Below are 14937 nucleotides of genomic sequence, written 5' to 3'. Positions count from 1 at the left end.
AGACACCATTGATTTCAGAGATACAGAAAAAAAAGCATACCATTCGCAAAATCGACACATCTAATTACCATTTAAGAGTAAATGTATAGAGAATTTTCTGGGAAATTCGACTAACGTTCTCTAGCCTCTTGCCGACCGCCGCACTATCTACGTCGGCGGTCAGCCCCTCACAGGCAAACTAACGTAGGGCTACGTCGCTTGCTTGTGAGGGTCTAGGGAGCGAACGCGCGCCCCCGGAGGCACGCTCCCGCTCCCGCGTGGTCACGGACCCCCCCGCGCGTGTGACCAGCGGACCCGATGTCCGCCGGCCACTCGGCGATCGGCGGGGGAGAGGGAGAATGTCAGGCAGCTTGTGTAAACAAGCCACCTGTCATTCTCCTCGATGTAAAGACACTGATCACATGGATCTACTATGTAGATCCGTTGATCAGTGTCCTTACAGCTCAAGCCACAGCCAATCACAGTAGAAAGCACGCCCCTAGGGACACACACAGCCCCTCCCTCCCAAATAAAGTTAACCCCTTCACTACCAGTGTATTTTTACAGTAACAGTGCATATGTATAGCACTGATTACTGTAGAAATGTCACTGGTAACCCCAAAAGTGTCAAAAATATCAGTCAAGGGTCCGATCTGTCCGCCGCAATGTCGCAGTACCGCAAAAAAAATCGCAGATCGCCGCCATTACGCGTTAAAAAAAAACAACAAAAATGACAAAAATCTTTCCCTTTGTTAGTAAACGCGATAACTTTTGCGCAAACCAATCAAAATACGCTTTTTTTTTTACCAAACATAGGTAGCATAAAACAAATTGGCCGAAAATGTTAAAAAATTTTGATTTTTACATTTTTTGGGGGGGGAATTTCATATAAAAAAATTTGAAAAATATTGCTATTTTTGCAAAATTGACGCTCTTTTTTTGTTTATAGCGCGTGATCAAATACCACCAAAAGAAAGCTCTGTTTGTGGGAAAAAAAGGACGCCAAATTCGTTTAGGTACAGCGTCGCACGACCGCGCAATTGTCCGTTAAAGTCACGCAGTGCCGAATCGCAAAATACCCCCCTGGTCGGAATGGGGGTAAAATCTTCCGGGGCTTAAGTGGCTAGACAACTATCATCCTATTTATAAAGCACGTTTGGCTGGATAAAATTAAATTTCCTGACATTTGGCTTTCATTCTTGCATGGAAAAAGGGGGTTTAAGTAATTTTTGTCCTATTTATGAAAGTATAAATGTTACCTTCCATAGACATATTTACTTAATATTTATAGAACACATTTGAAAATAAATTTGGTAGATTAAGATGCCAATGTATTGTTTTTAATAATGAAGAAGAAAGCAGCCGCCCAAAATACTGTGGCCAGTAGTGAAACTACAAAGTAGTAATGTTGATTTTTTAGTAACGTCCGAGTAGTTGGAAAAAGAGCATAAGAATAATCCGCCATTGCTTAATCTTTTTAAATTACATGTGATGAGGATTGCCATTGGATGTGTTGCCTGGTATATAGACGATTATCTCTAGCTGTTGCCCGGTATTTTTTTTTTTTTTTGTATTTATAGCAAGCATTGAAATATTTCTCCATGGTGATGAAATGCAGCCTTAGCAACTAAAAACATAATATTTAGAAAGAAGTACATTTTTTATACTGACAATTTGGCCAATATAAGAAGGTTATCTTTAACTATCAAACAAATATGCTGTAATTAGGCCAGAATGTAATCTTTTAAAAGGTGGTGTTTGACCTATGCTACTTTTAAATTGGATGTTGCAAAATGATGGGTCTTTTTACTACGTCATAGCTTGTCCTCTGCAGACACAGTTGAACATTTTGTAAAGTCTGTCCATATTTTTCAGAATCTGAAATAATTTTTCCAACCGTCAAGATTTCTGAAGTCGTTTCAATTAATTTAAAACCATATTTGAACCATATTCTAAATTGCTAAAATGTGTGCATTTTTTTCCTTACTTATTGTGCTAAAAATAGACAGGTATAAGTGGATTTTTGTAAGTGGGTACATTTGAAATGTTTCTCATTAATGTTTTATATTTACCATTTGTGCCTCCAAACAGCATTCTACAAAGACAGACAACTGTCTATAGTAGATCATGCTACGTCTGTTGCTCTCATCTGAGAGGTCAGGCCCTCATCTTTGCCTCCTTCTGTGATCTTGAACCTTCAGCAACTATTTTTAGGAAGCTAGAGAGAGTAGAAAAAAGGACCTGCATGTGAGAGTGAAAAAATGTTTTTTGCACAGCTAGCTTACTGAGCAAAAGCAATAAGTTATACAGATGCTAGTAGCACATAACCTAATAGTGATTTGCTGCAAAGGTGAAGCGGGTAAATACATTTCTCCCCTCTTTGATCATAAACATAAAGAGTCATGGGGTCAGTCAGAAGACCATGAAGTAAACGCTGAAACCTCATTACCAACATCTTCACAATTAATAGTGGCAGATACCATGCCATAATTTACTTTTGAAGATCATTCCTATCCTCAACCTTCATTTGGAGCAAAAATATCTGTTGTTATTAATAGCTGGTTTAACATGACCACCAAAACCTGGTCTGCATGGACAAAGATGGTATATCTATTGTTCACTGCATTTTGTGTGAACCTTCTGGCACTTGAGAAGGATGCAGCAAGGAGCCCACCACAGGACCTTTTTGTTGGAGACGCTGATAGTTCTGTCAACTCAACCCCTTTTTCCTCATTTGCCTCATTTTATGCATCCTTTATCTTGGACACTTGCTCCACAACATCAGCAAACCAGGCCCTGTTTTGCATCCCAGAGTCATAATTGAACTTGTGAACTTATGAGAGCTTGGAAATAAGTGAAAATCCATGTGCAATAGCCCTAAACCACCTTGAAATTAAATGTGCCTGTTCCCTTACTAAATGGTAATGATCTCCAAATTATAAGAGATCAACAGTGCAGAAACTATCCAATAAAGGGCCACCAAACCAAATACCGCAGACTCCAGAGTCTCAAGGGTCTCCAGGGTCCTCCACTGGTTATCCAAAGACCACTCCTCAAAATAGGGATAAATGGAGGAAAGGATTGTATAGTAGTATTGCTTAAAACCATATAATGTATTAAAAGCAAATATACTCACAAATATAAAAGCATCTCATAGGCAAAAAGACACCACATCAGAGGACAATAGCAGGTCTTTAAGAGCTTCTCCTTTCTTCTTCTTCTTTCTTCTATCCCCTGAAGACATCCATTACAGATGAAACGCATCTAGGGTTTGAAGAAGTATGATTATATATGATGCATTACTATTACTGATATGTGATAGTTTAGTTCTGCGCAATAATAAAATAGTTATTTTTTCATTTTCTTGTGTCTGGAATATAAAAGTGGAGCATCACCCTTTTGCACTAAACACACAGTTCTTTTTGGGTTATATCCCAGAGCTAAGCCAGGATGCAAGAACCACACTGGACCAGAGCTTCTGGCAACTCTTCATGCCCCAGTCTGAGGAGCGGCTTAGCCCATGCCACCTACAGCTTGGCAGGGTCATGTGTAATAATGGCACAAACGTGCTGGCTCCCCTTTACCAGGGGATATAATGGGTGTTTCTTGCCTTGCCCTAGTCCTAAAATTCATAGAAGTACTTCCAGTAATGCAGCACCAAAACCAGCTTACTGCCAAAAGACTGGTATATACCCTATGAGCTAGAACGCCACCTTACATATACTAAAATGGCCATTCCAGTAGCTGCAATCAATAAACCTGTATGACTACAAAACATGGACTTGCTATCGGCAACCTGGGTTATTTTTACCTTAACAGTGATTGTAGATCGAGGATTCTTGCACCAATTTTAAGATGGAAAAGGACCTGAGGGTCCTAGTGGACAAGAGGCTTGGCAGTGGCAAGCAAAGCCAACAAAATACTGGCATGTATAAAAAAGGGGATTCACTCCAGAAATGAAGAGATTATTCTCCCGCTCTACAAGACTCTGGTCCGGCCACATCTGGAGTATTTCGTCCAGTTCTGGGCACCGGTCCTCAGGAATATAGAAGAGAGGAAAGCGCCTCTTGAGTGTTGTAAACAATTTAATGACAAAAATGATAGTAGTAACTCACATTAAGGTACTCGTTATCGTGTGTGGCATTGTGCTCCGGAGGCTGGATGTCTGCTCAGTTCAAGTAAGGTCTAATCGTCCGGGAGGGCTCTGGAGGTTTGCTCTGCCAACTTCCAGGTAGACTCGGTGGAGGAACTTGGAGGAGCTCGAACAGCGGCCGGCAGCGTCTGACGTCACATGTGCAGAGAAGGGCAGTGAGGGAAAACCGGGCTTCACTGGTGCAGAGGTGAAGCCCGGTTTGCCCTCACTGCCCTTCTCTGCACATGTGACGTCAGACGCTGCCGGCAGCTGTTCGAGCTCCTCCAAGTTCCTCCACCGAGTCTACCCAGAAGTTGGCCGAGCAAGCCTCCAGAGCCCTCCCGGACGATTAGACGTTACTTGAACTGAGCAGACATCCAGCCTCCGGAGCACAACGCCACACACGATAACGAGTACCTTAATGTGAGTCACTACTATCATTTTTGTCATTAAATTGTTTACAACACTCAAGAGGCGCTTTCCTCTCTTCTATATTTCTGATACAGAGCTGCTTCACTCCTCCGGTCAGCTGCCCTGAGTGACAACCCCTCCATCCATCCATCCCGGGACAACCTCGGATATCTCTCTCTCCCCCCCCCTCTGGATTTTAGGAGAGCACACATCACTGTCTGTCTAGGAACTTGCACACGGACTTTAAATCCCCTCCTTGTGCCCAGGCTCTTAATGATATATCTCCCATGTGTTGGTGCTTCTGTTTGGTTTTACCCCAAAACCTGTCCATATTTTGCAGCCTTCCCATTGACAGCACTACCTGAGAGCGCCAAAACACTCCCTATTTACCGGTCCTCAGGAAGGATGTGCTGGAGCTGGAGAGAGTCCAGAGAAGGGCAACAAAAATAATTAGGGGAATGGAGGACATCAGCTATGAGGAAAGACTACAAGCATTGAACTTATTCTCTCTGGAGAAGAGACGCTTGAGGGGGGATATGATTTCAATGTACAAATACTGTACTGGTGATGACCCTAGCATAAGGAACAAACTTTTCATAGAAAGGGAATACAATAAGACACGTGGCCACTCACTAAAACTAGAGGAAAAATGATTTAACCTTAAAATACGTAAGGGGTTCTTTACTGTCAGAGCAGTAAGGATGTGGAATTCTCTTCCACAATCAGTAGTATCAGCAGGGAGCATTGATAGCTTAAAAAAACTATTAGATTGGCACCTTAAAGCGGAGTTCCACCCAGTGCAAATTTTTTTTTTACAAAAAATACCCCCGGGACAGTCAGGGCTAGTACATTCCACAATGGCTAGCCTCTGAACTGTCCCGGGTTGCACTTACCTTTTAGGAGAAATACTTACCTTGAAAAAGTATTCTCCAGCGCTGCCATCTCAGGTGTGGGCAGCTTGAAGCCAGCGCGATCCTCTTCGGCGTCCTCTTCCTTCTTCTTTGGTCCCACGATGCACTGCACCGGCCCCGACCGTCACTTCCGGGCGTGCGCCGGAACTGACGTCAGGGCCGGTGCAGGCGCAATGATTCCTGGGAGCGATGACATTCAGCTCCCAGGAATAATTGCATAAGCCAGGAAGTGACGAATCGCCGCGGCCGCCGAGGGGAGGAAGAAGGAAGTAAGGTAAGTATATTTTCTCTACAAGGTAAGTAAAAAAAAAAAAAATTTGCAATTATCCATTTGTTTTTCAGGTGACCCGGAGCGAGAAGATGGAGGTAAGTATAAAATTAGGGTGGAACTCCACTTTAAAGACCACAACATAAGGGGGTATACAATGTACGGTTAACATCAAACACACACACATCATAGGTTGAACTGGATGGACTGATGTCTTTTTTCAACCTCACAAACTATGTAACTATGTAACTATGTAATTTTGCCTCCTTTGAGGAGGGTACAAAAATGAGAAAATGTTAAGGCACAAGAAGGGATAGGCAATACCATCAACTCTTACCCTGAGTAGCCCTATAGACATGGCACTAGAGCAAATCTCTGCTGTTTTGGGGAAAAGAATTCCAGAGTTTCTGGGCATTACAGGGCAAGGACATGCTCTCCATTGAGTGTAAATGGGTTGGAGGGACACAACCAGACAAGAGTAGGGTGCCAAATGTTTACACAGATAATGGAGTGCCTAGCCATGCAGAACCATATATGTGAGCATGAGGATTTAGAAGTCAATGCAAAACCTAATAGGTTTCCAGTGCAAGGACTCAAAGATGGGAGTAAAATGAACACTTGCTTATATATAGTTAGGATTCTGCCATTCACATTTTTACATGCAGTAGTCTGTTTAGTTTGTAACTTGCTTTTCAGTCACAGTATGATAATATAGAACGTAGTGGAGTAATGTTTCTCAAGTGGATAAAAGGTGTTCTGACAGCATTCTGTACATCTGGATTAAATGTTAAGTTAATGTAAAAAATCACCCCCAGATTTTTTAATTTACTTTGTAGACTGAAGCTCAAGTACAGTACCATCAACAGACAGATTTAAGAAACAGGCTCTACAAAGTAGATAGGGGGGCCAATAAGCATAACTTCAGTCTTGTCAGAGTTTAGTTAAATTAAATTTGAGTAATTTATTATTTTATGTCAAAGATACAGTTTTATAGGAGAGAAATAGGCAAACTGCATTCACATTTAATATATAATATAATGTATATATAATGTATATCTGATGATCATTAGTAAAGAAATGCTAATTGATGCCATGTGATCTTAACAGATAATGCCATGTGATCTTAACAGATGACCAGGTGGAAACAAGTTCTAAAACATAAGGGACCCAAGAGAAAAAAAAGTATTGCAAATGCAAAAATACCAAGCTTATACAATTATAACACAAGCCATATTGTAATAACACATTATTATAAATTATCTTTCTTTGTCAATCTGCAGCACTGACATTTTAATGACTATAGCAACCTGCAGGCATTCCTTGCACAGGTGGTGTACAGAACAGCCCCAAAAATGCCATTTCTTGCTTGTTTGATTGGCTCACTGATTTATCCAGAAGTTCAAACCAAGCACTGACTTTTCATACATTCGTTGGAACACCAAACATTTAGGGCGTTTGATGCAGACAAAATTTGAAGCATCCAGCTGTCAAAGGAAGTAGAGGGTTCTTGCACCTGATGCATCCTTACCAACCAGTGACTTTAATTGTCCCATTCACTTTTATGGCCAGGAATCCCCAGCCACTTCAGCAAATGGGCAGTGATCGAATGGGCCACCTCCTTACCTATATATGGCCAATGGTAAACAAGTGCTGAGCTCAATAAAAATATGAATACACAAATACAATACATATAAAGTGCACAAATTGAGAAAAGAGATCAATGGTTTAAGTCCCAGAAACCTATTGATTAGTTAAAAAGTTGCAATATAAGCCACTGAGGTGTACCCCTACATATTAAAAGTCCTCATAAATGACCATTCGTGATTATCGATCCATAAACAGTGATTACCACCAATGTGATGATGTCCACCACAGAGAGTGTGGGTATGCTTACCGAAAAATATGGACCCAAATACCATACAGCAATGAGTCACTAAACCTGGGGTGATTTGACATCACATAGGGAAAGAATCCTCTGTGCATTTTCCATGGATAGATTCCCAATAATCCACACAACTCTGGCATGGGTGGACTCCACTTAATAGATCAATCTCCCAGTTCATGAGCACATGTAAAAACACACTAAGTAACCACACATAGTGTAAAACCTTAATAAGCAAATTCATTAAAATGTACGGAACACTTACAAAAAGTTGGTATAAACAGCCCTGTTATAAGAAAGTCCCAGATACTGTGCAATGACCTCGGCAGGAGCTAGACCCGACGCGTTTCATCAGAATTGACATCCTCTAGGGGTAAAAGCCCCATTTGGCCATTGCATTTAAATAGATACTGTGCCAATAAACAAATTAACCTCCATCTGTTTGCATGCTCCATGCTAATTTGGGCAATGATTCCTGCCCCATCCCTTATATCGCTGATGTCAATTCAGGGAGCTATCATTCGGCTTTGTTTAGCATCCAAATCAGTTTTGTGTGCTTGCTCATTTCGAAGCTATCATAATTTTTAATGAATTTATATATAAATACTTTTTAGAAAATTTAATTTTTTAATAAAGGACTTTTAGTGTTTTTCAGTGTCTTTATTTCTACATGACATCTTTTTTTTTGTGAATGAGTGGGAGTACTATGTACCCCAATTTATTCATGTGGGGGTGATATCTTTGAGCCTCCTTATTATTTAAGGGGGCTTCCAGTTTATAAAATAAGCCCTGCACCCACAGACCCCTGACATTTACTGACCAGGGTTATAGGAAAAAAGGGATAACATGGGGATATGGTGCTTTGTCAGGAAAAATATCCAGCTGTCAAGGCACCCCCCTTTGTTGAGGGCATGTGGCCAGGTATGATCAGGAGTGGGATACATGCTCACCCCCCCCCCCTTTTCCTGACCAGCCACACTGCATACTCAGATTAAGGGTCCGATATGGACTTTTAGGGGGACCTTAAGCATTTTCTTAAAGTGTTTTGGGTTTTTTTTCAGCATGGAAAGCCCCCTTAAAAACGATACCATTTATTGGGACACTCACACTCAGGGAGGGGCAAGGAGGGACGGAGCGCTTCGCCGAGTGATTGGTGAGACTGTCGGGCTGTCAGGAGAGGCAGAGAACACAGCTGCGGCTTCTCCCACTATACCACCACGATATTCTAAAGGTTGCATAACCTAAAACCCAAACGGCTGTCTAAAGGTGCATGGATGCACCATAACATGTGAGTGAATTACATTACTTTTTACTTAATAAAGAGTCTTGTAGGGTATAAGCACTATTGTGAGCCTTTTTACTTGCATGATACGCTGGCTAATACGGTGAGATCTGCTGAGATTTGGGATGTGATTATCTGGAAGCACCATCCACAGGATATCCTGCATTTGAGCCTGATTGTATCTATTTTGAGGTGAGCGCCCAATCACAAGGGGGTGCACGACTAGGATTGATCTGTGACACTCTGGTCACACACTTTGCCTGGGAACACTGCCACAATCAGGTGGCTTGAGCACTTATAGAAGATTTGTTCAACATCACTTTGCACTAATAACCATTATGGACTCTTTTGATATTTGATTTTTATATGCTGCATGGACTTATTTATAAATCATATCACTGTTATAATTTATTAATAATTGGATTTTACATTGCATGGTTTTATCATATATAATTTTAGCACTGGGATTTATTATAGTATTTTGCTTGTGGTTTGCACTTTGCACTTTCTCTTCTTAGCATTGGACAATTTTTATGGTACAGCATACACTTGTGATTTGCACTTTAACAATATTTTTATATACTTCCCAGCATTGGATTGTATTTATGATATAGTGCCCTATGTTTTAGGCTTAATATTCGTGGATTAAGGGCTAAAATTCACATATATTTATATTTCACCATACATTCATTTATTTTTTTCACATCTTCAAAGATTTTTATTTGCGCGACACTATTATTATATTTATTGGCACTGTGCACTTTTATGAGAAGTGAAGTGTTTGCGGCATTTTAAAAATCTAAGGTAGGGAGGTTGCTCGCAGTAAACCTTGTTTCTTACTCACACTCAAAAGGTTTGAGGGGGACTCTTTGGGGGGATTTTTGGGCAATTTTTTTTATTCTTGCTGTAGGATATGCTACAGTAAAAGTGGCATTTAAAAAAAAAAAAAATAGCACAGACTCCTCGAAAGACCCCCCCAAAATATTTAGCAGGCCCTTGGAGATGTGTTCTATCTTTTTTAAAAAAAGATGTGGGGAATGAAACATCATTTGCTGGCAATTTTAAACATTTTTTACTTTGTAAGTGTCATTGCCGCTACCGATGTGCCCCTTCACAGGTAGGATTAGGGCAACTTCCCCCCCCCCCCCCTTCATTCCAGTAAGTTATTTAAAGGAATTGGGCATTTTAATGTTTCAATTTAAGCATTAAAGAAGCACTGCTCCTGGCTGAATGAAATTATTTTTTAAAAGTTTTACATTGGTACATGTTACCTGGGGCACTGCCCACCCCCATTCCTTTTTTGACACGGCCTTGCCTATTAGCCCAGAAAATTAGAATTTTTAATTTGATTCCAATTGATTTCAATTGGTTTTGGGTTCAGCATCCAAACCTCCACGCCTAACCCTGCTTGAAGCACTGTCCATATGGAGGATTGATCGAAAGACTGCCGGGAATCTCTCTAGATTGGATTGATATCTAATGCTGTTTATCAATGACATTCTAGCGAAGAGCACTGGAGTCACTTTCTAGTGAATGAGCACTGGAGTCATGTTATACAATTATATTGCCACACTGCAACGTGTCATCTTTAGAGGACTTTTTTGATTTGTTATTGTATTTTTTTCACTTTGTGGACTCTTTGATCTTCATGGAATTATTTTTGATCACAATTTTTTTGTGTTTATCTTTGTTATATGATTGCTAAATATTTTTTCCTGACAGACTCCATGGCAGCATATGTATCGGGTTTGGCTCCGCCTCCAAACCTACCCATAGGACCTCACTCCCATAAATCTTTGCTCCTGTTAAGCACACGTGTTCTTTTTTTGTCCTCCAAAGGATTTCCTGATATCCTACCTGAAGATGGATTCCAGGTGATGGATGGCTCTACCAGTCGGGTATTGAGCTCTCCAATAAGCCCCAGCTGCTGCGGGGTATGGAGTAGGGGCGAAGATGTATGCAGCCTTGGCCAAAAAGCCCAGCTGCTGCGGGTGGCCGGTACCCTAGAATGAGATAAGTCCGGTGTGTGCATCCATCCCTGGTGATCTGCGGTTTGTGAGTACAAAGTCCTCCATGGCAGCTATTTGTGTATTGTTTTGCTCATGTATAGCCTTTTTTGTTCTTACCTGGTTTTTCCTGCTTTCCCTGGTGGCTAGTGGTCCGGGGCCGGTCAGCGATTCACTTCCTGACCGGCCGCCAGTGCGGTACGCTACTGCGCTTGTGCGGCGCCTCGGGAACGAGGCTTGGTTCTCGCGCATGCGCAGTAGGAGCACGGCGCATGCGCAGTAAGCGATCGCTGATGACGTCACCAGGCACCATATTTAAACCCCAGAACTGTCAGCAGTGTTGTGTTTATACACACTGCTGATACTGGGTGTAATTTATACTGCAGCCGATCGGTTTTGGACTCCTGCTGTTCGCTGACACTCTGCCTGGTATCCTCCTGGTTCCTGGTGAGTAACTGGCCCCAGTTTGGGAGCGCCCCCCCCTCTTTTTGCTTCATGGTTTCTGACATTGCTGTCCGGCTCATCCCTGTAGGTCAGCACCAGAATGGAAGCTACTTTGCCCTCCGGTGGTCAGCCCGCCCCTAACAGGTATTGGGGGCTTTTTAGTGGGGGTGTGGGTTATAGGGGGTGGGGGGTGGAACTCAAGTGTTCCTAGCTTCCTGTCTGTTTTTTCTTTGTTTCTTTTGTTTTCAGCCCTCCTCTTTCAGAGACTAGGCACTCTTCTCAAAGAAGTGAAAGGCGTTCGAGTTCTCGCCACCGGCACTCTACAGGGAAATCCCGTTCGGGCTCCCATCATCGTAAGGCGTCCACTTCAGCCAGCCACGCACGGAGACCTGACAAAGCAGGTTGCAGGGGCTGTGGCGCTAGTGTCCCGGAAAGGAAGTCCTTCTGTGACGGATGTTTCTCCCAGGCTGCGGGAGAAAGGGATACTTCCGATCAACGCATTGAGGCTTTGGTCAAGAGGGTAGTGAAGGACTCTTTGGCCGAGATGGGTGTCAGTCGTTCTCAAGACACTGCAACGGCTTCCCCAAGCCCTTCCCCTGTAGCACTTCAAGTACAGGAAGATTTTGAGTCGGCCCATACAAGCCATCAGTCGATGCTCTTGTCAGGTAGCGACTCTGAAGATGAGGATCCCTGCCTGGGTTTCGAATATGCTTTGGTGCCTTCCCTGGTTAAAGTGGTCAGAGAGACCTTAAACTGGGAGGAGTCAGCTGTTCCCCCTCCCAAACAAAAGAAGTACTTTAAACAGCTCAACAAGGAGCGTGTTAATTTTCCCTTTCTGGGAGAGTTCCGAGAAATTATTTCGGAGGAGTGGAGAAAGGTGGAACAAAAGAATTCCTTAGTATCCAAGATGGCGAAACTTTACCCCTTCAAAGAGGAAGATGTGAAACATCTTGAGTCTCCTCCTCTAGTTGACGCAGCAGTCATGAGACTGGTCAAGCATGTGACCCTTCCCTTAGAGGATACGGTCTCATTTAAAGACCCGTTGGACCGAAGGATGGACTCTGATTTGAAAAGAATCTACCTCACAGCAGGTATGGCCTGCAAGCCAGTCCTGGCTTTAGCCGCTCTATCCAAGGCTGGAATCTTGGGCTGATGTGGTAGATGAATCGGTCAGATCGGTGTCGGAAGAGGTGGCCAGAAGTGCCCCAATCCAAGAGCTTAGGCTGGCCTCGTCGTTCCTTGGGGAGGCTTCCATAGACCTGATCCGTCTATTGGCAAGAGTTATGCTGTCCTCGATCACAGCTAAGAGAGCCCTTTGGCTCCGCCCTTGGGTTGCGGATCCGGCATCAAAGCAAGTTTGGTGCCGTATCCCCTTTGAGGGGTCCTCCCTTTTCGGGAACAAACTTGATGAGGCCATAGCCCGGGCTACGGGCGGTAAGTCTGGGTTTCTTCCCCAGGATCGGCACCAGTTAAACACCAAGAAAGGACAGCCTAGTAGGAAGTTCGTTCCCGATCAGGCCAGGGAGGCTCGTTCTTATAGACCTGGTCATGAATTCAACCCGAAACTGGAGATCCAGACAGTCTTCCAGGAAGACGACGAAGAATGTCTCCTCAGGGGACCGCGAGCCCACTAAGTCTTTTTGAAGGTGGGCCCGCTCAGGCATGTCAAGTGGGTGCGCGTCTACGCTCCTTCCGTCATGTCTGGGCGGCTTTGATTCAGGACTCCTGGGCCGTCAGGACGGTGTCCTCAGGCCACAAGTGGATCTTCAAGGAGATGCCAGGCTCAAGGTTCCTGCCTACTGCCATACCATTCCTAGAAGAAAGGCGTCAGATTTTATTTTCTTATGTCGAATCTCTTATTGTCCAACGGGCTGTCATCTCCGTTCCAGAGTCCGAGCGAGGCCAAGGAATATACTCTCCGCTTTTTCTGGTCCAAAAGAAAAACGGATCATGGAGACCAGTCATAGATTTGACCTTTTTGAACAAATTTATAAAAAAAGAAAGGTTTGAAATGAAGACCCTGTTGTCCATACAGCAATCAGTCCAGCCGGCCGATTGGATGGTGTCCATCGACTTGAAGGACGCTTACTTTCATGTCCCTGTGGCCGAAGATTTTCAAAGGTTTCTCCGGTTCGAAGTGGGAGGATTACATCTTCAATTTATCTGTCTCCCATTCGGGCTCTCAACATCTCCACGGACCTTTTCAAAAATCTTATTGGCCGTGGTAGCCCTGCTGAGATTGAGAGGTATCCGACTTCACCATTATTTGGACGATCTCCTCCTGTTGTCCCAAGACAGAGATCAACTATTAATTCATCTGGAGCAGGTTGTGTCCACTCTCCAGAAGTTTGGATGGTTACTCAACGAGGAGAAGAGCCATCTGTTTCCAACTCAGTCCCTGATCTACTTGGGCGCCCTGTTCGACACAGAGAAGGCGACTATCTCTCTTCCAGAGGAGAAAATAGGGACACTCCGAGACAGGATTCGCTTTGCCCTCTCATCCTCTCATCTTCAGGCACGTCAATGCCTGAAGGTGGTCGGGACTATGGTCGCAGTAGTCCCCATGGTGAAGTGGGCCCTGTGGAGGATGAGACCCTTTCAGAAGGGATTCCTACAGCAATGGGATACCTGGCATCTGGATCAACGCATCTTCCTAACCCCTTCCATGAGAGCGAGTCTCCCCTGGTGGTTATGCAGAGACCACCTGCTGAACTGCCACTCTCTGAAGCCAGCTCCGTGGGTAGTGATCACCTTGGACGCCAGCAACATAGGCTGGGGTGCCCACTGTTTGTCGGAGGTGGCGCAGGGCAGGTGGGAGTTTTCCACTCGGGGAATAGTGTCCAACATACTGGAACTCCGAGCAGCATTCCAAGCTCTACGAGCATTTTCTCACCTAACAAAAGACCAACCTGTCATGCTACGTCTGGACAACACCTCAGCAGTAGCATACGTCAGGAAGCAGGGGGGAACGCGCAGCTGGTCCCTATTGAGGGAAGTGGAACCGATTATGTCCTGGGCACAAAGAAATCTCTCAAATCTTTCAGCGGTTTATGTTCCAGGAGTCCAGAATGTCAAAGCAGACTTCCTGTCCAGAGTAGACCTGGACAACAACGAGTGGTCCCTTCACAGGGAAACATTCGACTGGATCCTAACATTGGGGTTCTCTCCAGAGGTAGACCTCTTCGCCTTCCCCTGCAACTACAAACTGCCGAAGTACTATACAAGATTCAGAGATCCACAAGCATCAGGGATGGATGCACTCTCGGATCAGTGGAGATTCCACAGGGCATACGCCTTCCCACCAATTCCGATTGTGTTACAGTTTCTTCGGAGACTCAGGTCGGAGCCAGTGGAGGTAGTGGCGGTGATTCCCTTCTGGCCGAACAGGCCATGGTTTCCCCTTCTGATGCTACTCAGTGTCCGAGACCCAATCCCGCTACCCTTCAGACCGGATCTGTTGTCCCAGGGGTCTGTACTCCATCCATGCCCGGCCCGTCTACATCTGAGGGTCTGGATGTTGAAAGGAGGAGGTTACAGGCTTTAGGCTGTCCGGAAACGGCGATTTCTACGTTGCTTAGTGCCAGAAGAAACTCAACGAACAGAGTTTATCAGAGAATCTGGG

The sequence above is a fragment of the Pelophylax lessonae genome (genome assembly GCF_965119305.1).
Source record: "Pelophylax lessonae genome assembly, chromosome: 5".
In the NCBI taxonomy this organism is placed as follows: Eukaryota; Metazoa; Chordata; class Amphibia; order Anura; family Ranidae; genus Pelophylax; species Pelophylax lessonae.
This window is presented reverse-complemented; position numbering follows the sequence as displayed.